The sequence below is a fragment of the Cupressus sempervirens genome, chromosome 5, assembly GCF_028749045.1.
Source record: "Cupressus sempervirens isolate cs-2001-9-10 chromosome 5, ASM2874904v1, whole genome shotgun sequence".
Taxonomy (NCBI): domain Eukaryota; kingdom Viridiplantae; phylum Streptophyta; class Pinopsida; order Cupressales; family Cupressaceae; genus Cupressus; species Cupressus sempervirens.
Genome location: NC_143122.1, coordinates 320,074,667 through 320,099,765, shown reverse-complemented (window position 1 = coordinate 320,099,765; position 25,099 = coordinate 320,074,667). Strand labels below are relative to the sequence as shown.

Below are 25,099 nucleotides of genomic sequence, written 5' to 3'. Positions count from 1 at the left end.
TTTTATATTTGGATTCTATGTTCTAACAAAAACATGGAATAATCAGGCAAAATATTTACTGCTCTTCGTATAAGTTGTGCCAAATTTTCAAAGAGATTCTTTGGACAATTGAATAGAAAAGAACTATAAAAGAAGTAACAAATAGAAATTTGTTGTGCCAGGAATTTGTTAAAAAAGAGAGTTATTGCAAAATAAAATGACCGAAATCACAATTCATATATATAATGATTACAAGAGGGTATGGAAACTAACTTTTTATTCAGGGATAGTGTCCAATACAACTATTAGTATTCCTATTTATTGCCAAGATGTTATTACCCCACCTAAGCAAAAAATTAAAAAGTAAAACAAGTCAACATAACATAACATATTAGCACAAAACTGCAAGGGAAAAATCTATTTAACACAACTGCTTTCATAGCCATACAGCTTGTCTTGCTCCAAAGAAGGTGGCTATGTATTCTGCTTTTGTAAAGTTTAGTGTAACTGAGGATTGTTTCTTGTTGAACTAGGAAATCATCCCAAACCCAAGACTGAAGCAACATCCTAATGTACAAGTCAGCATAACATAACATATTAGCACAAAACTGCAAGGGCAAAATCTATTTAACACAACTGCTTTCATAGCCATACAGCTTGTCTTGCTCCAAAGAAGGTGGCTATGTATTCTGCTTTTGTAAAGTTTAGATTAACTGAGGACAGTTTCTTGTTGAACTAGGAAATCATCCCAAACCCAAGACTGAAGCAACATCCTAATGTACCCTTACGCTTAGAAGAACTGCCTGCCCAATCTAAATCTGAAAAACCATGAAGATTTATCTCAACTTGATCATATTTGATTCCCATACCAATAGTTCCTCTTAGATATCTTAGAATATGTTTAGCTGTCATCAAGTGAGTCTTCTTTGGTGTAACCATGAATTGATTCAAGGTGTTAGTAGCATACAATATGTCAGGATGAGTATTTACTAAATACATCAATGAGCCAATGATTTGTCTATAGAGAGTAGGATCAACAGGTTCATATTTATCCATGTCATCCTTCAGTTTATGTAGATTAAGTTCCATAGGAGTAGAAGTTGCTCTGTAGTCCATCATTCCAAATGTAGTTAGAATATCAATAGTATCTTTTCCTTGGTTTAGAAAGATGTAGTTTCCCTTTTGCCAAACTTCCAGTCCTAGGAAGTAGTGAAGAAGACCTAAGTCTTTCATGTCAAATTCAGTTGTCAATTCTTGTTTGCATTTGCTTGTTAAATGTTATTCACCTGTAATTAATAAGTTATCAACATATAACACCAAAATAATCATATCGTTTCCATCTACTTTCAAATATAGACTGGGATCAGCTTCATTTTTAGAATACCCTAGCTTTGTAAGATAACTATCTATTCTTTCATACCATGCTCTTGGAGCTTGTTTGAGCCCATATAGTGCTTTCTTTAACTTGCATACATGAGTATTCATGTTGTGAGCAATAAACCCTTCAAGTTGTTCAATATACACTTTTTCAATTTCACCATTTAGAAAAGTTGTCTTAACATCCATTTGATGGACTTACCATCCTTTAGATGTTGCAATGGCCAACATGGTTTTAACTGATGTATACCTAGCAACTAGAGCAAAAGTTTCTTCATAATCAATACCTTTCTTCTGTGAGAAACCTCCTGCTATGAATCTAGCTTTGTATTTCTCAATGCTTCCATCAAGTGCATGCTTGATTTTGTATAGCCATTTTGAAGAAACTACTCATTTGTTTTTCGGTCTAAGTACAATTTCTCATACATCATTTTCTAATATTGAATTGTATTATTCAATCATCGCTTCCTTCCAATGTTGACTTGATAAAGCTTCTTTAGAAGGTTCTGATTTGATAAGTTTTGTTACTAATGCAACATAACAAGACTGAGTTCTTGTTTTCTTGCTTTCTTTTAATACTTATCAGGTTCAACATGATTTTCTTCTATGAATTTTCTGGCCCAAAGTGGTCTCTTTTTATCGTTGTTATTTTCAACATCATTAGAACTAAGTATAGGAGATGAAGTGTCGTTCTCCCTCTCATTCTCTATCGAATGATCTTCATTTGTCTCAATTGTAGGTTCTGTGAATGTCTCATCATTATTTTTTAGAAAGGTTGAAGGCAACATCTTAAAATTTAACATCCCTGTTGATTTCAATTGTTCTTTGACATGGGATAGAGACCATGTAGCCTTTGGAGTTTGCACTATACCCGATGAGAAAACCTTTCTTTCTACATGGTTCTAGCTTTGTTCTATTGTTTTTAGGAATGTGTACATAAATTGGACATCCAAATATCCTTAGGTGACTTAGATCTAGTTTGATGCCTGCAAATACTTCTTCTGGATTGGTATAGTCTAAGACTAAGTGCGGATATCGATTTTGAATGTAAATAGCAATGTTAGATGCTTCAACGTGGAATGAAGTATGAAGGTTTTGATCATGCATCATAGCTTTAGCTGATTCAACAATTGATCTATTATTGTGTTCTGCAACTCCATTTTGTTGAGGATTATAAGGTACAAAAAACTCCCTCTTAATCCCAACAGTAATGCAAAAATCTTTAAAAATTTCAGAGATGTACTCTCCTCCATTAAAGTTTTGATTTTCTTTCCTGGTCGATTTTCTACTAAAGCTTTGAATTCTTTGAATAATGAGAGTACTTCACTAGATTCCTTTTGTTTTAGGAAATAAATCCAAGTTCTTTTAGAATAATCATCAATAAAGATTACATAATAGAGGCACCCATTTAGAGAGGGTATAGACATGGGACCACATAGGTTAGAGTGAATGAGTTCAAGTATTCCTTTAGATTTATGATCACTTTTGGGAAAGGTTTTCTTGATATTTTTACCTAGGGCACAGCCTTTGCAGACACCTAAGTGACAATTTTCCTATTGTTAATAATGCTTGGAAATGTAAGTGACCTAGTCTCCTGTGCCATATTTCTATAGACTCTAAGATTTCATGACTTAGTGCAAAATTTTGTTGATTACACAATTTATATAAACTCCCATCTCTAACACCAATAGTGATAGCTTTCTTGATGTTAGTATTTTTAGGCCAAGACAGAACTTTGTCTTCTTGAAAAGCAATTTTGTATCCTTGATCAAAAAGGCCAGATATAGAAACTAGGTTTCTTTTAATTCCAGGTACATATAAAACATTGTCGAGTTGAAGAGTAATGCTAGAATCTAGTTGAATAGAGCAAGACCCAATACCTTTAATTGGATGTGTAGAGTTACCCCCAATGGTTAACTCTTTTGAGTGGCACTCAGAAAAGTTTTTGATTTGGTCTCTAAAACTTGTTATGTGTCGAGATGCTCCACTGTCTATGATCCAAGTGTTTTTGTTTCAGTTTAACTCACTAGAGAGTGCTAGATAAAATGCATGATTTTCTTCTACTTCTTCTCTTCTTCTTTTATTTCTACTAAAGCAGCTTGAATTCTTTTACATTCAAGGCAGACATTATGAAAGTGACCAATTTTGTCGCATTTAAAACATCTCACTTTTGCCCAATCTCTTTTCCTATAAGATTTGTTGGATTCTCTCTTATTTCAATTAAATTTTCCTTTCCTATTGAAACTTGCTTGAAGTGCATGAATGTCTCCCTCTTGATTTAGGCTTATCCCCCTTGAGACTAATCTTGATTCCTCTTGAGTGCATTCATTCTTGAGTAGTTCAAATTTTGGAAGCTCAGGTTGAAAGCTTAGTCCTCGAATAAAAGTTTCCCAGGATAGAGGAAGTCCCCTTAGGGCAATCATGGTAAGTTCTTTACCATCAACTTGACCTCCAATTGTGGCAAGCTGATCTTTTAGTTCGGAAATTCTTAGAAAATAGGAAGTAATAGTTTCCCCATTGTTCATTTTAATGTATAATAAATCATGTTTTAATGTCAACAACCTACTAGTTTTATTGATTTCAAATGTATTCTTGATAGTGGAGAACATTTCCCATGTTGTAGAAAGGCTAGAAATTGACGGGAGAATATGATCCTTAACAAAGTCTATAATTATTTTCATGGCTTTATTGTTGTGCCTTTTCCACATTGTTTTCTCTGGATCATTTTCTAGAATAGTTTTATTTGTTTCTAAACATTCTTCTAATTCCATTTCTCTTAGGAATATCATGACACAAATCTTCCATGAAGAAAATTTTTAAGCCCCCTCCAATCTATCCTCTAACCTTACGTAGTTAACCATTTTTGAAGAATTTAAAAAAAAATGGTAAAGTCTGAATAAAATATAAATTTTATATAAGTTATGAATAAAATATCTTATCAGTATGGCTCTGATACCATGTTAATTTTATAGGATCTCTAATAGAAATAATAACAGAATTATATCAGACTTTTACTTACTTGAGTAACTTGAATGCAACAGGTAGATACCTTCAAAAAAGCTTCTGATATGTTGTGACTGGATTGCCGAATGTTGACAGGAATGTATTTTGTAATCTGCAATGTTTCTTTATTAACCCTAGGATTGCAAGTATGTTATGTCTTTCACATTGCCTTGTCCACCGATGAGAACAATTATATATACAATTGTGAAGAGTTGTGACCCCGTAGGGTCATGACTCTACATGGCGTTTGGCCACGTAGGGGCATGACCCTATGTGGTCATAAACTAATGTTATGTTAACCATAAACATAAAATAGTTTAATCATGCCTCAAAATATGTTCGATAATAATCTTAATACTTATTGAAGGCAATACAAGTAAGACCCGATCCATGATCAAAGATGATGTGTAGTGCCTCTCCCATTTGACTTTTGTGATTTTTGGTTCACTGAGGTTTGTGCCAGTGGTTACCAGGATCAATGTGGTATCATGAGGTTGTTCCGTGATTACCCTGAGATGTGTGTAGAGATTGCACTATGTTCTTTTACCATGCTACACTAGACTAGGTTCCTGTAGCAGTGGTTAGTCATGTTTATGACTGTGTTTGCTTATGTGTTTTAAATGCCTTTTTAATGCAGAGTAATCAATCATTATTAAATGCTTAAGTAATTAGAATGGATTGTTCTTGTTGGATTATTTGGTTATGTGCTGCGGACATTTACCTTGTTTTATTTTGATCTGAGAGATATCTGTTCTTATGTGATGTTTTACATTTGAGATGACCTGAGGGTCAAATGTTACTCTTTGATTCCAGTATCATAGATATTAGACTACTATGTTGTTCAGTTAATCATATTGCATGATGATGCCATTTTGAGATGACAGTGTGTTTTATGATGATATCTAGTTATCTAGTATTTGGGCATACCTCTGATTATGTTATGTGATGGATTTAATGCTATGGTTATTTACTTCATTCCTACGTTGTTATGCTTTATGCGAACGTGAGTGATGTAAATAGATTATTTTAATATAATTAATTAAATGGCTAAATTAGGTGATTTAATGCATTTATTGTTTCGGCTATGTTATTATATGCAATTGCACTTGATCGTGTTGTTTAGTGTGCAGGATTTATATCCCTAGCAGTGGCACATGGAGTTAGTGATTCAGCCTTTCATATTTTACCAATGTCGTCCTTGTATGGTTGACGTATCCTTTATTAAAATGTTTAATTTAAACCTTTCGGTGATTATTAAATCCGAACTCATTGCATTATGTGATTAGGCCAGTAAGCGTGTTTGTGCATTTAGAGGTTCGCATTGTCGCGAAAGTTGTTTAAGGAGATTTATGTGTTTTTGGGTTTTCGGGCTTTTTAATTGATTTATTTTAATTTCTGGCAGCTTTGCCATAGATGAATTCCTATTTATAGGAATAGCCTATTTTCATTTGGGTCGATTCGGGGTTTAACTAGGTTGGCTGGTTATTTTCCCTAATCGATTATTCACTCGAAAAGTGAATAAGTATCCAAAGAGGAATTTAATTCCTCACTTCTCACTTTTGAATTAGAAAGTTGGAGAGTAAAACCCAAAATCCTCTTCATGAGGATTTATTGTTTTGTTCGTTGTGAGAGCTACGGGCGTGGGATCATCGCGAGGTTGAGCTCGTTGGATCCAGCTCAAGGGAACCTTGGATTGCCGCGATTTTCAGCCACTTCTGCGGGCATTTTATTTTATGGTTCAGATTTCCGTTTTTCCCTTTTGGCTGTGAGGTAGGGCTTTCCCGTTTTATTGTTTCTGCTCTGTTTTTAATTCTGTTTTTGGTAGTCGTTTGTTTGGAGGCTGAGAACTAGTGTTCCCCTCCGTTTAAGTATGCTAGTTCTACCCGGTTGGGCGGGTATGAACATTTCCTTTTTTTTTTGGGATGAGGGTTTGGAATTTTACGCCGTTATGCTGGCCGTTTTTGCATACGGTGTCCGATCCCATTGATTTTTGGATTTTTGGGGTTTTTGAACCCAAAGGCCAAATGGGTTTTAATTTTGAAGTTTTCCAAATTTTTGGGATTTTACCTAGTTTTGTGTGCCGCCCTGTTTTCTCAGGTTTTCTTGGCACAATGTGGGTCGTGGACCTTGATGATCCGTTTGGATATCAGTCAGACCACAATTTGCACTTTTATGTTGCATTGGGATGCGTGTTGCATCCGTACTCCCAACGTTGTGTTCGATTGAGTGATTTTATTCTTGTTATGGTTTTTGTTGGACCTTTGCTTTTGTTTCGTGAACGCTAGGATTCGTGTAGAATCCATACTCTCGAATTGAGGCTGGTTGAGTGAGTTCACGATGTTTGGTCTTGTTACATCATTAGGATTCGTGTAGAATCCATACTCTCGGATTGAGGCCGGTTGAGTGATTTCATGATGTATGATTTTATTGGCTTTGGGATTCGTGTAAAATCCGTCCTTCCCGTGTTGCTTTCAATTGGGTGTTTTCTTTGCATTGCGTTCCCATTCCTGTCCTTGTGTTATGATCTTCGTGATGGTGGTGCGCCACACACGAGTACGTGCGCGTACATTTGTTGGGTGACTTGCGAGGCCCGATCTTCTGTGGATTTGCCGGAAGTTATGATCATTGGGGTTGGGATGGGAGTATGCATGCCCACAGGCACTTGTCATAGGATGAGCATGGGTAGGGTAGGGTAGCATATGGAGGGGGCTTCTATCTCGCAGCCCGGCGATCATGACGCCATGGGTATGGCTGAGAGGAGCTTGTTTAAGTGATAACTAAAGAAAATGTGTGACTGGTAATAAAACTTAAGATAATAAAATATTTGGGGTGCAAGCGCCTTTCCGTTGAGGGATGCTGAATTTGCGCAAGTCCTAGCTTGGGCTTTTTGATGCCAAGTGACTCTCCATCATGTTAGTCCCTACATAGTAGCCTATTGAGTGTCTGACCAGGACCTGTACTCCTTGCATTGTCATAGGTTCTTGGTTCACCCATCATACTGTCTGGCATGAGTGTTAGCCATGGATGTTATGATTTTTGTGTGTTTGTAGTTGGATCTTTATCTCCATCAGCACGGCGGGTGTGGACCTATGGGTGTCACGTGGTTGGGAGGCGTAGCTACCTTCACCACTGCTAGGGATCAATGTACAGAGACGATCTTTTGTCCTAATGCGACCGTTGCTGGATGTCTTCACTTGGTACTTCGGGTTCCGGAGTATGCTTTCTTGTGATTTATGCTTTCATTGGGATGCTTGTATATCATGTTTAGATTATGTTATTTTATTTGGTGCATTCCCTTATTATGATGTTTAGCATATGATTAGATGATGTGATTTGCTTTAGTAGTATATCTGTTGCTTATTGATGTTTAGCATGTGATAGGTGATGTTATCTACTGTAGGATTATCTTATGCGTTATCACTAGCATGTTAGATTTTCTTATGCTGTTATTGTGCATGTTTTAATAGTGACGTCCCTATTACGACAGTACTGACGATTTGGTCGGTGGCTTGGGATGTTACGCGCAAGGGATGGCTAGGACCCACGATGGTCTTATGATGCTATTGACGGTTGGGAGGAACCGCGTACTTATTTGGTTGTTTAGTTCTGAAATGTATTTTGTTCATTGCAATGTTTATTTCAGTATGTGCTTTGCTTTTATGTTATAGATGGTTAGATGTTCCTCTCTCCTTTTTGTGTTGTTCTTGCACCCGAGTGTTCATTCCTCGAGCCTTTGTGGATCCGGTACTCCCTGGTGTGGAGGTTCTTTGCTCTAATTTTGGTCCTTTTTGCTTCTGGGAGTGTTTTCGTGTTTCTATGGGCGACATTTGTTCAGCATGGTGCGACACTTTAAAAAGTATCGCACGCCCATGCAAACTATGTCGTACGACACTGTAAAGTATCACACACCTTCTTGAGAAATGTTGTACGACACTGGAAGAGTGTCGCACGCCTTCTTGAGAAATGTCATACGATGCTAAAAAGTGTCGCATGCCTTTTTGAGAAATGTCGTACGACACTGGAAGAGTGTCTCACGCCTTAAGGAGAAGTATCGCCCTCCCTTAGTAAAAAGTGTCGCACGGTTTTTGTGAAAAACTTGCGCGTGCCATCAACGGGCACTTTTCTTCGTGATCCGATCTTTTTTGAGAGTGGTTTTGGATACCCTTTTGGGCGTTCTTCAACCCTATGCTATTGCATTTTGAATTCTGTCGGTTTCTCTTGAAATCAAGTTTTCGTGTTTCTGTTTTAGTCTCTTGGGGTTTAAAATATATCGTTTAAGTATAAGTTGTTCTTATACTTAAGATATATTTTAATATATGCGACAAATCATTTGAGATAGGTTTCAGACCTCTCGGAGATAAGTTATGGATTCTAGAAAATTTCAGGGCTTCAGAAATCCAGACTTAGCGAATTTTCATTGCTTCAAGATTTCAGGCTTAGCCAAATTTCAGGATTCTGCATTTTACCCCAGCTTGGTGTTTTGTTGATGAGTGGTCTTTTCTTGTGCCCTCATCTTGTTGTGGTGGTTGTTGGCTTTTGTTTGGGTGTGTCAGTTGGGTAGTGGCGTTCGGAGATTTTTTGGTTGCCGAGATTGTGTTGAAGTCTTCCGTTGTGATCTTTGTGATCCCTGTATGATGTTGCCTTGTGCATTCATACTTGTAAAAAAAAAAATCTTGGCTTGATTTGAATCCTTGTTTCCAATGATCTTCGGGCGGGGCATTACATGATGGATAATTCTGCAAGTAATCCAATGCAGTCAAAGTATCAAGAATGACAAAACCCGATGTAAATTGATAACAACAGTAATATGCCTGATCTGACTCATATCTGTCTAAATTATATGTATACATATCTGTACATATATATGTATGCATATTATCATATGTATACGTATATATATATATATATATATATAAGACAAAGATAACATGTTCAAATGCTCAATATTATTTGACTGAAGCTAAACTTTCAATAGTAGTTACCTTGATGTGGACATCCATCTTATAATCCATAGATTAGAATTGCTCAATCTATTTGTTAATATCTCCTTTGAATTTCTTCATCATACAAAGCAAATCTTTTCTCAAAACTTAATAGATCCTTGATTTTACACCATCACATACAAGACATCATCATTTTTTATTCTTCGTCTAGAGCATAAGAATGTCTTGCTTCCACATCCAATGTCAATCACTCTATTGCATGCACCTTTATAAGACAAAGGTGGCGGTGTCTTCATCTTCCTGCACAATAAGTGTATCCATCCCTAAAGATGAACAATCATTCTTCAATTCATCAGCAGATTCTTTTTCTGATTCACCCAGCAGTTATTTCAGCCTACAAACATATGCACTTTCATGCTTTCCTTCCCAAGTATTATAGATTTCAGCAACAATTTCATTAGTCTCAAAGGAGTGCTAAACTCTTTCTCAGTGCAATTCAACCATCTTTAACAAGAACACTTTTTCGCTCATATTGCATTTGTATCCCAATCAACTGCCACTGCCCTAAGTGTGACTAGGAATGACCATAAGCAATGAAATCATCAATTCGCTGACCAGCCATTCAAATAGTCATAGATATTTTTCCATGGCACACTAGATCTATATACCACCAGAATATTTTGGCACCTTCTTTGTCTCAAAACTTGAAGTATGGTTCTCTCTAGATGCAACTACAACAGTAGGATCTTCCTACTCAAGAAAGTCGGACCAAGAGGCTTTATGGCTCTTCTAGCACAATTGGACATATGTAAATCCTTGACCCTTTCAACAAGCCATGCAATTTTGGCAACCTTCAAGCTCCCTTGAATCTAAAGCAAGCCTTTAGTCCAAATTCCTTAGTTCAATGTTTTCCAACAATAATTCTTCATTACCACAGATATTGCTCCAATCCACTTTCCTATATTCTACAAGGAAGTTATTGAACTTCATCTCTAAATAAACATTCCTTGATTTCAGGTTTAAAGTCAAATTTGTGGATACCTCTATAACAACTTGTAACCCAACTTGGTTAGCAATTTTTTTCATCCTTCCTCATAAAGGCAAGGTTCCCAACCCACTCTTCTCTTATGAGATTTAAATTATTCTCCAAAGTTTATTGATCTCACAGATCTCTTCATTCATTTCAGCTATCACTTTAGCTTACATGTCAACCTTGGCTTTCATGTTACTTCTAAGGTTTTTTGGGTTGCTTCCAGATCTTTCAAGTTCACTATTTCTCTCAACCTCTGTCAGTCTTGTTGTTCTATTATTCTCAACAACTATTAGGTTCCTTCTCCTACGTTTGTGTAAGTTTAATGGCATTAATTTCCAAGATTTTAGTGATATTCTTTACTTGAATCATCTTCTTCCCAACAACACCTTTCCTTATATCCTTGTAGAAATAGAGTTTTACTTTTACATTTTGTACGTGTTTTTGCATTCATCACACATAGCCTTGATTTAGACTCATAACAATTGTTGAGTCCAAAACACCATAAAACATGTTCCAACAAATTGTGACTACAGAAATTAACATCTTCTTCCACCCCTGCCTAAACCTTTAGATCACCTCAAACACCAACAACCATGCACTAGTGTCCCCCAAAAATTATAATATACTTTCTTGCTATCAGCCACCTTTCTTGTTAAACCCTAAGTCTACTAGGTCTCCAATGGTCACTTAAGCACTAGCTCATAGGGAAATGCAATATCCCCACTCCCACTGTTTAGTTTCTCTCTTACCATTGATGAAATAGCCTCTACTTGATTGTCATGTTTATGTTTATTATTTATCTTTGATCATGAAGAGGGTTTCAATCCATTCTAATATTTTATAGCTTCTTTATAAAAGAAAATTGAACTTCTATCTCCATAACTAGCAATCCTCCTTTATTGATTCTTACAGGATCTAGTTCAATAATTTTTCCCATGTAATATTGATGATTTAGAATAGATAATGAAAGATGAGATATGATCTTGAATTTTTAATCATCCTTCGTTTAGTCTTTATATATTCACAACCTCGATACTCTTATTCAATCCTACCAATGAGTAGATCACAAACATATATATACAAATGGTTATCTCTTGTAGTTGTATCTTTGGTTTTGATATGTAAAGTCCCTAGTCGTTGATTGTATCCTCTATATTGCTGTGATCTTATTCTTTATCCCATCATACAACATTTCCCTCTTTGATGATCATCAAGAATCAATGTATTTTAATAGTCCCTTGATATTCAACATATAGATGCCCATCATATAAAATGGTCAGCTCTTATTCTTCCCTGTATAGAACTATATTATTCAAACTGTTTTGATATATTTCCTTACCATATTTATTCCACGCCATATGATCTCTTTGGCCTGATTCTTTGCAGTGCATCTAATTTGATGCTTATTACTGGTTGACCTCTTTTACATATATGTCGTCTCTGTTATTCGATAATCCTCATTAGTAGTCCCTTTTCTCTCCCTATTCTCTCATTCCAGTACACAATTTGAATATCTTTTGTTTATGAATTACGGTGTCAAGCTGAACAATCATTTCGGAATATAATGATTTTGGCCTCTAATTCTGTAATATCCCCTCATGGATCTTTTTAAAACTATATGCCTTTATACTTAGATTTGGGTAGTAAGAGAATTTCGTTCTAGTTCATCCGGCACAATATCTCAAAATTTGCAATTTGACAGTCTTGGTATAAGAAGTGGCAGTCTTTGAACCAATTACTAGTCTTGTATATATTAATGCACTGTCTGAATGATACTAGCTCTAGGAATCTTATATCTTGTACTCTTTGAAATTTATGATAGAGCGAAGTCTATTAAATGTGCAATATTTGTATCTCGTCAGTTTAATATTTCTGCAGTTTCAAATGGTGTAATAATGATTATGGATCCCACTGATTCTTTTAGAAAAGGATAGCGATGTTGTGGGTATTTTCCTGAGCACACTCAATAATAATCAGAGATAATTATCCTTTGTTGCCTGCTTGCAAAATATGAAGTTTATTGTCTTTGTATTGGGAATGATCAGAAACAAATCCAAGTCATCTATATATGCCTTCTGTAGCGTTAACTTTACTGGAGTCTACTTGCCGATATGATCTGTGAAAGGTGAAATAAATTCCTCGCTGCCTTATAGTCTCTTCGTATGTAACGATCTCTATATCTGTAGGTTATAATACTGATGGAGTGCTGCTTAGTGTCGACTGGGAAGAGTTGGTGGCAATCCTTCTCCTTCCTCTATAATATAACTCTTCTCCATTATTTGTCCTATGTTCTCTGCCGGCTATATATTCTCAAATGGATGCCATCATATTTTTATTTGATTCCATGTTTAGTTCTTCTTTCCCAGCTGTACGGAAAACTCATATAAATTACTTTACGTCTTCTATATCATATACGTGTGTTCTGATTAAAGGATGATGTTGACCGTCTGTTATTCTTCGTATCTCTGTCTGAGAACGCGTTGACTATGTAATACTCTCCTCAATTTATTATGGTGCCCTTAATTTATATATATTACTTTTCAATCTGGTTATTGATTTGACGCTTCAGCCTCTCCAATCTGTATTAGATTGCTGAATAAGTATCCATTATATATATATCCTTCCATCTGGTTCCATGTTTGATCTCCAGGTTAGTATTCGCTCTGTCATATGTTTTCCTCTGATTTATGACTGTGCTTTACTGGTGACTGGAATTGTGTGTATCCTGTATATGTCTTCTTCATCTCTGTGATTCGAAAGCTTCTCTTCCTTTGATCCTTCCTGTGCCTCCTTATCCGCTGTTTCCATCCTTCCCGATATCTTTCCTTCCTAGTCCCCAAATCTCCCTCCAACTGGTCAATATATATAGGTGGTGAGGGAAAGGTCATGACTTTTCCTATAAATGTTAATATATTATGTTACACTGTATATGTAATAATATTTAATCTTGTTATTATTATTTGTTATTAGATAATATATTAAGATTTATTATATATAATAGATTAGTACTATTATATTTCATTATCTATATATTACAATTTTCATTTATTATTTGATATATATATATATATTGTATTTAAGCAATGTTATTATTTAAATATATCAAGATTTTTATTATCTTTAGATTAAAAAATTATATTCAATATATTATTAATATATATTCAACTTATCATTGTTTATTATTTATTTATTATTGATTAGTAAAATCTTATTAATTAAGGATTATTTATTGCTAAATTCTATTTCGGAATGGGACATTACAAATTCATATTCACTACATGATAGATTGTCAACTCTCAATTGGTTATGATCACCTCTAAGAAATAGGACTATATATCTTCTCTCCTCAAAATCTCCAATCCTTTAATAAATATATTTGCATACTAATAACCTATCAAAGAGGATCCTTTTACTGGTTATTGAAGGGATTGAATAGAACTGACTTACTGTCTTTTATAATCCTCTTCCATTAACATATGTACGTCTGTGGTCAGTGAGTTTCCTGTGTGATTTATTCTTGACATTGATCTAATTGTATTCACTTCTATCTATTCACTGTGTAGTTCCCTTTTCTGTACCCCAAATAACTTCATCTTGTTCGGTCCGCTCATTTCTTCTAATGCTGGCAATGATTAATGACTCGATATGTAAGCGCTTTATTAGTTTCCTTTTTTTCAATGAATTGTTTTATTATTCTCTTTATAGCTTGCTAGTTTGATTGATCACACCGCTTGACTACAAAAAGGATTTATAATTTCTTAATCACATCTCATATCTTTTGATTTTCCTCTCAATAATAATAAACGGCAATGATGATGCCTACTTGTTTTCCTTTTAGTATTTTAATATTTAAATCATTGTTTTTGTATGATTCAATATAATTGATGTTAGAGTTACATTCTCCTATAAAGCTCGACCTCTTAAATCACTCCAATCCTTATACTATTGACTACATAGTCAAAATCATGTATTTCAAATACTCTAATATATCATTCATATGTTCTCATTGCTAACTCTTGACACTATAGGTTAGCTATTATAATCATTAACTCTTGTTGATGTTTCTCGGATCTCTACAAATGTACTTGCATTGCCTGTTGAGGTATATGTTTTCCATAAGCAACATCCTCTCATATTTATATTGGGCATAGGTTATTGAATAGACATGTCTATTCAATTATTAAATAATTAGTTTATTTATATAAATTTTATTATTATTATTATTATTATATATATATATATATATATATATATATATATATTTTTTTTTTTTTTTTTTTTAAATTTATTTATTTATTTATTTATTTATTTATTTATTTATTTCTCACATATAATAAGTTTATATCTCACATAGAATTATGTCTCATATGTATAGAATTATGTCTCATATATATATCCATAGAGTTATCCGACAGAAGCTACCAAACATTAACACTCCCTCTTAGCAAGGGAGGATAAACACAAGAAAAATATTACACCATTGGTAATATAAAGATACCTCAGAAGTTTTCCACAATTAATGTCACACACGATATCAAGAGTATTGATCTTCAGAATATCAACATATGATATTCATCAATTACTCAAACTAGGGTAAGATATCACATTTGATATCAAGAGTCTTGATCTCCCAGAATATCGACATCCGATATTCATAAAGTATTCAAAAAACAAGGTTTGATATCACATTTGATATCAAGAGTATTGGCCTCCCAGAATATCAATGATATTCACCAATTACTCAAAAACATTTAGATATCACATTTGATATCAAGAGTATTGGCCTCCCAGAATATTAATGATATTCACCACTTACTCAAAACATTTAGATATCACATTTGATATCAAGAGTATTGGCCTCCCAAAATATCAATAATATTCACCAAGTACTCTAAGAGTAATGGCCTCCCAGAATGTTGAGATACAAAACATTCACCATTTACTCAATTTATTAGATCTCATAATACAAGTTGATTGTCAGATCGTCGCCTTACAACAACTTCTCCCAAATACAAGTGATGATCATTTGGAAGTCATCACTTCCTCATGATGTACACAGGGGATAGGCCCATATAAAAGTCATGTGGTCACAATCCTCTTGACCGTGACGACTTATAGATCATTATAGAAGCCATCTCAGCATGGTTTACTCCCTTTTAATCAATAAAATCGGGTTCACAGGAGGTTAACCAAATAACATCCTCAGTCTTCTCCCATTGAATCTTAATCTCTGTAACAACCTGCCTTGTTCTGTTATTTTAATGTCTATTTCTTCCTGTAATTTTGTCAAACAATTGTCTTGCAACTAAATTTCTTATAGTTTCAGCTTGATGTTGATCAATGGTTTCTCAAGATTGTTTGTGTTTCTTATGAGATGCAAATAGGAGGCAACATGGAACCATATGCAACTAATAACAATAACCATTCATTTATTTCTTGTTTCAGATTATCAGGAAATTACAACTACCATAACAATCATATCTTCTCATTAAATCAACTACAAAGTTCAATGATGGTTCATACCCATTGCAGTTGCAGCCGTGTTAATAGTTCTGAAATTGCTTAAGTAACTTGCAGCTACAGTGATTCGGACTGTGAGAGTAACTCGCTACTACAGTACTGCGCTACAGTGATTCCGGCTGCTACAGTAACTCGCTGCTACAGTGATTCCGGCTGCTACAGTACCGCACGACAGGAACTTGTGGTTACCATGTTGAATCTCAAGACCATATCTTTCAATGGCGTCAAGATTTCCAGCTTGAAGGGATTTCGCCCTTCAAACTATTGAGATATAATCTCCAGAATATTACCCAATTTCTTTGATATTTCCAACCAAGCATACTTAAAAGAAGCTCTTCCATTTCTTTTATAGTGTTCTCACAAGGGCTCCATCCTTCGTTTTCTCAATGTGGGATAAAACATAACTCCCTTTATGTAACTTATGTCTCCAATGTGTTATAAAATAAAGGGGACTCTTTTAATTTAAATATTTCCCACAAACTATAGTCTATGCATTAATAAAGTTAAATATTTAAATTTAACTTTATAAAATAACTTTATCAATGCATAACAAATCTTATCAATGATAAACAAGTCTTCTTGTCGATTTTAAACAATTACCATCGACATACCATTGCCACTGGATTTCCGCCCATGTCAAAGATGACTTACTATAAATAGTAAGTATGCCCAAAGTTGCCTCAAAACCCCTCAAAATGACCTGCAATTGAAACTATCTAGGCCAAATGGCCTCTAAGCCCCTTTAATGTCCTGGTTAGCCTACGGGACCATGGGGAAATAGGCTAACGACAACATCATGCTAGGAATGCTAAAAAGGGGACATTACAATCTCCCTCTTTTTCTTGCAAAAACAGTCTTAGAGGAAAAGATCAAGGCAAATAGCTCATATAGAGATATAAGATAAGAATGATAACATTAGTTTCATGTTTAGTAATTCAACTCATGCATATTAATAACAACAACATAAATGATTGTACCATAACTCTTTATTTTATATATAAAATTAAGATAATACTCAATCTTTACTCTACACACTCCCATAATGAATCTCTTTTAACAAACATTATATCAAATTATTGATGTTATTTTTAAAAGTGTGTGTATATAATTTATTTCCACATATTCTCAATTATATATCCCATAAAATATCTAGTTAAAATTAGAAAGGGATATTTATAAATGATCATTAGTAATAAAACATACCTTAATACATTATACAGAAACATGTGTAAAACTCACCATTATCATTCGGTTGATGTGACAAAGTTGCCAAGGTGGGTCTAGGCGTACTTGAACCATGCGTGTTCCCCAGTGGGATTATTTATTTGCTTTCGGCAACAACATATTTTGTTCTTCCTTTGTATTGCTTTTAACATATGCATTTTCTCATCGATGGGTCCAAGAGGGAGCGAGGCATATATTAATTTTGCCTTTTCATCAAATGCCTATGAACTGATATAACCATTCTATTGATTATAGAACTGTGATGGAAGCCTTCTCTCAAACATAACAAGAATAGAAACCCTAATTCCAATCACATTGTAGACCAAGAACATGCCAAACATTCTAAATGTCATCACTCAAAGTGGAGCTACAAAAATAAAATCCACACCAAAGAAAATGATGTGCATCAGATTTCACAACTAAAGCCAAGCTTAAAAGACACATATCAGATTATGTATTCTTGTTCGTCCATTTATTCTCTCACTACTCTTTGATAGCAATTTTGTTGAGCTCGCAATTCCTGACATCTACCTATCTAACGTGGAGAATTAGTTGCAGCAATCTGTATCCACACACAGAGCCTCAATAGGACATCGCCTTGGAACTCACTCGAATGAGGAACATTGTTAAGTGACACAAATCTGAAGTAGACGTGTGGTATCCAGTCATTGTGTGGATCCAATCTGTCGAGCTTGACATCCACACCGCATACCCAAGCACACGACCTTTTGCTGAATACACAATGACATTGAATATATGTGCCATTGTTCTTTGTGCCCTACAGTAGATTATATCCACATTGTGTGAAATGATTTCAGAGAGCAACTTTTGCGGTAATTCCATTCCATTCGAGTGCCTCACTAGGAGAGGCTTTGTCTTTCACCCATCTGTCCACTAGAACGTTGTATGTAATCACTGTGAATTTTGGCCCACATTTCACAATCTATTTTGTTTCATTTGTAGTTGGGCTCTGATACCATGTTGATGTTTCTCGGATCTCTGCAAATGTACTTGCATTGCCTGTTAAGGTATATGTTTTCCATATGCAACATCCTCTCATTTATATTGAGCATAGGTTATTGAATAGACATGTCTATTCAATTATTAAATAATTAGTTTATCTTTATAAACGTAATTATTGTTATATATATATATATATCACATAGAATTATGTCTCATATGTATATCCATTGAGTTATCCAACAGAAGCTACCAAACATTAACAACTCTCGACATTAGGTTAGCTATTATAATCACTAACTCTTGATAGGAGAATTTTAGTATTGGATTAGTCATTTTTCTTATTGGTAAATGGATGAGGCTTGGTAAATTGTATTATAATAATAAATCTTGAATCACGTTGTCTCCATTCAAACGGGCACTGGTAGGAAGAACGAAGAAGAAAACCTCCAACCTTGCCCGGGACTTAAGTCCTATATAATACAATTTTAAAAGGGGCATACCCCAATTTTAAGATTATTACAAATACTTTCCTATCTTTCCTAAAGTATTCACCTTATCCTTTTTTCTTTTGTGATCCAATTTAAAGTTTAGCACCTTCGGTTTTGGGCATTCCTTTCCTTTATTGCATTATTTGTTTGCCATGCTGGTCCTGTCCATTCTATCCATTATTCCTACTATAGATCTACTCTCTATTTCCTGCATCTTCACACTTCAAGCTCAAATAGCACATTAGCCTTTCGAAACATTCGTTAAGCACATTTATGACCAAAACTTCCTATTTGAAATTATGAACAATATCAAATATCACTGGTGTTTCCCTTTGCCTCGAGTATAGATTGGTATGCTCATCTAAACCTGCTAAATGAGTACTTAATTTTTAATAGTCAAAGTTACATCCATTGGATCCATTAGTTTCAATAATATTATTTCATTTTTTCATTAATATATTGCAGATGACGATGAAAGATACATGATCTGATTCGAGAGCAGATTTATTTAGTTTCTCAGCAAAACAACTATAATGTTTACTAACTAATTTCTAGCAAGATACTATAGAGATGCAAATTCCAATCCTCTGAGACTTATATTGTTTGTTTCAAGTTAGAAGAAAACAAATAATAGGGATTTTCTTATAAAGAAAACAAATAGTTAGCAATCTAATTGCTTTCTTAATTCTTACAAATTTCTACTTATTTATATCAACTGTTTGGCCTAGTCTGGTGAGAGATTGAATCTTTATCCTCAATGTCATCAATTCTGTCCATAATAGATAATTCAAGCATACTAGGATCTAATCTAGATTTACCATCCCATACCTCTATCTCTTCTTTTGCCAAGTAAATTCCCATCCAATTATTGCAAGAAGTTGGACAAATGTGCAAAAAGATGAATAAGAAAGCTAGATTTATCTTTACTATTGGGAACCAGCTAACCAATATATTGGAATCGAGCGAAGACACAAGAGGATATAAAGGGATGAGTTGACGCTGATCCATAGGATTATCATAATGACACGATCTGCATATATAGATATCATTTCTAAAGCTAGCAACCACCTTGCCAATGTTGCCAATGTATTCATGATTAAACAGCCATTTACATAGGATCAAGACACTTGATTCATCAGTCTCTAAAAGACAAGCCATAGCTAGGAACATTGTTGGAATGTCACCAAGAACACTATACCAATCCTTGTTATTAACAAATTATTTACCAAGAATTCTATAAACTACTCTTTTAATACAGAAATGAGAGTTTTACATAACTAAGGACAGATGAGAGTCTGAAACGGGTTCATCGAAGGTGACTTGTGCAAAAGTTCCCTGAAGCTTGATGATTGAATTCATATTGGGAACCTTACCCAGGAAGAAGACAAGAGCATGCAAAGTTATAACCTACTTGAGGGAAATGAAACCTAAGGGACAAAGACAAAACACTCAATTCAGGGGCAATCAAAGGCCAAAAGGAACACCAAACGATGGCAACCAACTAGGCTTAAACTACTGAAATATTGGAAGGCCAAAAGACAGGCAAAAGGAAAGGCCAAACAACATTATAATAATATAAACACAATTGTCCCATATTATCCTTCATCTAGCCCACTGCTAGAATAATCTAGCCAACGAAATAATTAAGGTCAAAATTAATAGTTATCCAGCTACACCCATATTGAGCAGCAAATAATAATCTTCGAACAAGATTTATTCAAGAAAATACAACCAAGGAGGCATATAGAAGCAGAAAACACATAAACAAAAGTAAGAAACAAAAATATCTTCATATCATCCATTAGATATCCCTGAGTCGGATTGAATTTAGATGGGCTATTCGACTGCAAAAAAGTGCCCATAAACAAAAGACAAAGCAACAAAACAGGGGAAAAGAACAAGACCTAACATACTAACTAAATAGATTGTTCGGTCAGCTCCCTATTAAAGGGAACCCAACAACAAAAACTAGTCCTCAAAACATACTAATAGTGTTTTGAAGTGAGACAAAACAAACATAAGTAACCGAAGCCAGAAAATATAACAAAAGCTAAGGATGACCCAACATGATAAAAATCATTCCTCAATCTTCCTAAATACCATAATTAGGTCTTTCACTTCTTCTATGTCCAAGTCCTTTGACTTTGGAGATAGAACGAATGTTATTTCCTCCCGATTGGACTTATTGAAATTCGGCAAAGAGAATTCAATTTTTTGAAGATCCGCGAAGTCTACTCCTAGTTTGATGTAAAAATTGAATGCTCTGAGGTAATTGAGAAGCCAATACTTGTTCTGATCCTCCACAATTCCCCTCCATCTAAGAAGAAAAGTAATGCTTGCTTCCATCTTCGGTCATTCTTTGTTGAAGAGGTTGAGATCCCTAATATGAAGAATACGGCGTCTAGGAACAATTGCATGAACATAATGGTGGAAAGAATTCTTCAATTGTATGTTGTCATTTATGTTACACAAATGGTAGTATTAACCGAGCAGTTGGTTAATGAAAGGAATGTTGCCTGTAGTATTGACAGAGTTGTCGGGCATCAAAGGACTCGCGGTGTTGACCGAGCGTTCAATGCTAGTATTGATCGAGTGACAACAGAATACATTTGTCTAATAGTTAATTGATTAAGGCTAACTATTTGGATGTTTATTGATTATTTGGAAGGGTATTCAAGTGGATTTGTCCAATCTTGTGATAAGAAAGGTCAAGTTGTAAGGATAGAATGTAAGAAGTGGAATAGGAAATAAGATGGATATGTAAGCGAAGGAAAAGGCAAAGTAGGAAATAGTGGAAGATAAGCTACAAAGAATATCTGATCAGGAAGGTTCCAGAAGTCAAGCCACAACAGAGATTTGAATCTGCAAAGTTAGTTGCTTCATAAATCAGGTCAAATTGTTGTTACCTTCTAACTATTGTAGCAGTAAGGAAATTTCTTAGCAAAGTTGACTTAACAATCATATTGTAAATCCTCTAACAAGGTGACATTTCAAAACTGAAGTATTTAAAGACCTCTCACCAACCCAATCCTAACAGGGTGATCTAAATTTTCTAAAAAGGTCATACTTCACAGTATGTTTTGTAACCTTTAACAAAGTTGAATCCTAATAGGGCTCACTTCAGAAGAGTGAAAAATATTGTAACTAGTTGCATGGTGGTTTTCCCAAATTGGGTTTCCACATTAAATCTTGGTGTCATCTGTGTTCATGTTATATGCTTTATTCTTTAAGTTTCTGCAACTAAGTTACGAAAGGTTATAACAGATTAATAATCATAAGATTGCTTTGTTAACTGAGTGACACTAATATTTTAGTGTTAACCGAGTAAGACAGTATTGCATGATCAGTGGAATGTTTGGATTGACATCTAGGGACATGGAATTGATTTTGTGGTAACTGATTCACCCCTCCATTCTCAATTACACTCTTACATTTCCAACAATTGGTATGAGAACTTTTGATGCTTGCAGGAAAGGTTTTAAAGACTTAAGCTAAGGATCAAGATGTCTTACATGAGGGAGATTCATAAGCTTAATATAGACAACTTTTTAGTATGGCAAGAATTCATGAAGCTATGTAATAACCCTGTTGGCTCACACTACTTAACTTATGAATTCTTCAAGAAATTAAGCACAATGCTGATCTATGCGAATGACTGCTCCAACTAATTAGGCTAATTAATAGATTTCAAATTATTCTAGAATCAAGCTTTCACAAATTTATTTTCTCCACTTATTTCAACTCCTAATTTGTATTTGCAAATCAACTGAATGCAACTCCAATTTAGTGATGAAGCAAATAAGATACTGAAAATAACCGCAGCTAAATGCCACACTGAATATATTGCAATTTGAAGATTTTCACAAATTACTGCCGCAATGTTTTTAAGAGATTTACAATTTATTAGCCACCAACTGATACTGAAATGATAGAAAAATTTGCAAACAATGGTTGAAGAAACCTGATTGATGACAAACAGTTCCCCAATTTGCAGCGTTAGACCATGCTCTGGACTGAACACAGGATTCCACCATTCACCCAAACATGGCGCTGCAGCAACCACTATCTCCAACAGTCAAACAAGGACATTATTTACGGATGCCTGACCCGTTTCCAGTTCCACAACAAGGCTGAATGTCCCCTCAAGAAAGGCCCTGAAATTAATCTGTAATAATTTCCCAACTGTAACAATTTTCAGTCACCTGATAGGGCTTGGAATGCCGCCCAGAACCCCAACTAACTGTGATGCCAGAGCTGGAAATCTAGTGCCTCAATTGCAGATTTATTTCTCCCTCATAACAAAAACGATAAACACCTAACAATAAGAGAACTTAGGCACCTGCTGCAATCACAGAATCACTCAAAATGCAAGAGAAATTGGCTCCAGAATTTCCATTTAAATCAGTCGCCCTATATCCATACCAAACCCCAATTCTGAACACTACAAATTGCAAGTTTGAACTCCACAATTTGCAAGAGCAGTTGCAATTAATTTCTCAATCACTAGCAAAGTCTTCCTAGTCACAGCAAATACAAAAGGAAGACACTAAATTCATATTTAGCAAGGCTAGTAATAACCTACTATACCTCAGCAGTAGATTGATACATAATTTTGATTCCAAATTCCTCATAAAACAAGTGCCCCTCAATCACAGTAGATACAATAAGAGGGATCTCTAAATTCAAACCCTCAAATCAAACCACTATACTTCAGCAGTGGAAGACGATCAAAATCAAACCCTTATACTTCAGCAAGAGCACAAACAATCAGAACTCAGGAAAGCCACAAAGGCAACAAAGGAAAATATATTTTCAAGCGTCCATCTCCCAATTAAATGAGCTAGTATTTATAACCTCCAGATTCCCTTTTGTTGCCAAAATGTAACTTCACTTAAGAAGCTTCACCACACAACATTAATTATAAGCTTCCATTAGATTCTCTCACTTGACTTGGCTTAACTAATTAATAAATGGCAGTTTCCAATGATAACTCAACTCTCAACTTAAATGAAATTATAAAGTTAAATTATAACTTTATAATAAGCCACTTCATAATTATTAATAATTTGGCCACTAAAAATATAACTCCCAAAATACTCATCATTTAAATATGTTATGTTGATCAGTTTTCTGGATTAGATTGTGTGGAGATTTTTGTCATCAACGTTTCGAATCACACTACGTGATCCATCATCAGGATGAGAGAGCATGAGATGCTCTCTCATCCTGATGATGGATCACGTAGTGTGATTCGAAACGTTGATGACAAAAATCTCCACACAATCTAATCCAGAAAACTGATCAACATAACTAAAATGGATTGTGGAAATCTGATCGCATTAATTTAAATATGTTGTCTGAAATAGGAGTCATAGCTATTATTTCTCCATGTGACCAAATGCACTTTCCAAAAATAGAAAGAGTCCATCTCAATCAACATCAACTTACCACAAATAGTAAGTATACAAAACTAAGCCCAAACGAAGTATGATCTAAACCAAACGAAGACCAACCTGTAGCTTATTGATTTATAGAGAAGACAAGACCCTTCCAAGCCAAGCCACTGTGTCAGAAGACCCTCTATACACAATAATTAGCCTAGAAGGATCACAATAATAGGCTAAACTCTCAAACTTTGATACTGGCGAAAAATTGGGACAGTACAAACTACATCTATCACAAATTAGTGATATTGGTAAGTTCTACTTGGAAAACAAATATGTGCCACCACCGAAACCCATGACTATGGAGCAGATGAAAGAGGCAAAGGATCACAATATAATGATGATTGATATAGCTTCCTCACTGAATTGTTATGAATTTGATGAGGTCAAAGACTGTCCTACTGTATTTGATATGTGGGAAAAGCTGCAGACAGTCTATGGAGGTGATAAAAATGTGCAAAGGGCCAAGGCAGAAAGCTTGGGAGGCAAGTTTAATCGAATGAAGACGAAAGAAGGTGAGAACATTCTCCAATCCAGTGAAAGAATCAAAAAAAGTGTGAGTGCAATCAGAGCTACAAGAGGAAAAATTGATGATGAAACAATGGTTAGCAAGGTACTAAGAACACTTCTTCCTACTTATGAAATTAAAGTTTCAGCAATTTAAGAGATGAGATGCAATCCTAAAACTGATATAACCTTGGATGCACTTGTGGGAAGATTAACTACTTTTGAGTTGCATAACTTTGATAACTATGCTCCTACTTCTAGCAATTTTGAATCTGCATTGAAAGCCAAACTAACCCTTGGTAGAAAAGTAGGAAACTCAAAAGGCAAACAGATTGATATAATGAAGAAAATGATTCAGATGAAGACCTTGAAGTCATTGAAGCCTGTTGTGAGGTTTTCACACCATCGCCCCAAAAAAATTTGAGGAACCCCTTTTTCGAGCAAGCCTTGGCAATTTTCGCGAGTGTTGGAAATTTTTCGTTTGCCTTAGAAAAATTTGGAGTTGTCCAGAGGTTTTTCGAATTGGCAATTTTACACCTTGGACGCCTTCAAGCCAGGAAGGGATTTGGTTTGTTTTCACCCAGTGTGAAACTTGATTTTCCGGAACATGTAATTTCA

The 25,099-nt window shown here is 34.9% G+C and overlaps 1 protein-coding gene across 3 annotated transcripts in view; it reads right to left on the bottom strand.

Annotated features, from left to right (window-relative positions):
* LOC149555945 (putative tocopherol cyclase, chloroplastic) overlaps nt 1-25,099 on the bottom strand; it is a 220,388-nt gene that overhangs the window by 119,940 nt on the left and 75,349 nt on the right. The gene's annotated exons all lie outside the window — the stretch shown is intronic.